This window comes from Myotis brandtii, unplaced genomic scaffold (genome assembly GCF_000412655.1).
Source record: "Myotis brandtii unplaced genomic scaffold, ASM41265v1 scaffold975, whole genome shotgun sequence".
NCBI classification, from domain to species: domain Eukaryota; kingdom Metazoa; phylum Chordata; class Mammalia; order Chiroptera; family Vespertilionidae; genus Myotis; species Myotis brandtii.
Genome location: NW_005372049.1, coordinates 858,152 through 859,238, shown reverse-complemented (window position 1 = coordinate 859,238; position 1,087 = coordinate 858,152). Strand labels below are relative to the sequence as shown.

The window sequence follows — 1,087 nt, the reverse complement described above, 5'->3', positions numbered from 1 at the left end:
CTTCATGCCCCCCTTCCGCCGCCACCGCCCGTGAGAAGGCGGAAGGGATGGCGGGTTAACCTGCCGCAGGAAAAGGTTAATCCGCAGCCGGGGCTCCGCCCGCAGCGCCTCTCACTGGGACCGGGTTCAGCTAAGAACGGGGACACGGTGTAGCGGGGCTGGTGGCACCCCCGGGGGGAGGGGACCCTGAAGACGCCGCGCCCTCCCACACCTGGGACCCCACCCCACACCTAGGACCTCACACCTGGGACCCCACACCTGGGACCCCACCCCACACCTGGGACCTCACACCTGGGACCCCACACCTGGGACCCCACACCCGGGGTCTCGGCTGGTCCTGTGACTCTCCTTGTTCTGCCAGTTCTCGCTCGGGGTCTTTCCTGAACTGTGGTCGCAGCGACACCTGAGCAGTGGGGTAGCCCAGTGGCTCCCAGCGCCGGTGTGGCCTCCAGGGCACTGACCTCCAGGCCACCACAGGGCCTGCCCGGCTCCAGGGCACAGCGTGAGCTCCGCTGGGTGGAAGGGTTGTCACAGAATTCGTGGCCGTGTCTTAAAACCACCCCAAGTTCTCAGCGGAGGGAGAAGTTAGAAACCACAGAGATTCCGTCGGTATTGTAAGAGTTTCTTATTCTCACCTTAATCAGAGAAAGGGGAAAATTAGAAACAAGTTAACAGAAGTTTACGCTCGATTGTAACAGTTTCCGTTCTCATCTACATTGTAGCATGCCTGCCAAGTTTTCTACACTAAGAATGTATTTTCTACAAAGAAAATATTCTTGAAAAAGCAACTGCGGCATCAACAGAATCTTGCTGAGTTGTGGTGGTTACCCATCTCTGAGGAGCCCATACAGCATTAGGGGCCAATTTTTTTTTTTAATTTTTAAAAGCTGCCTGCTTTTACTAGGTGTACCGGTTAGTAATGCGGATTGGCCCTTTACCAGTTAATGTGGATTTTGTAATCAAAGAAAACACAATAATTTCAAGAGAAACATCAAAAGTGCTTTGTTCAAAGTCATGTCCATCGCCAGCTACACATTCCCCCGTCTTTCAGGTCATTTGTGGAGACCGTCCCAATAGAACTTTTCTT

At 54.0% G+C, this 1,087-nt stretch overlaps 1 protein-coding gene across 1 annotated transcript in view; it reads left to right on the top strand.

Moving 5' to 3' along the window:
* The window catches only part of RABIF (RAB interacting factor), a 5,899-nt gene that overhangs the window by 700 nt on the left and 4,112 nt on the right, over window positions 1-1,087 (top strand). The window lies entirely within an intron of this gene.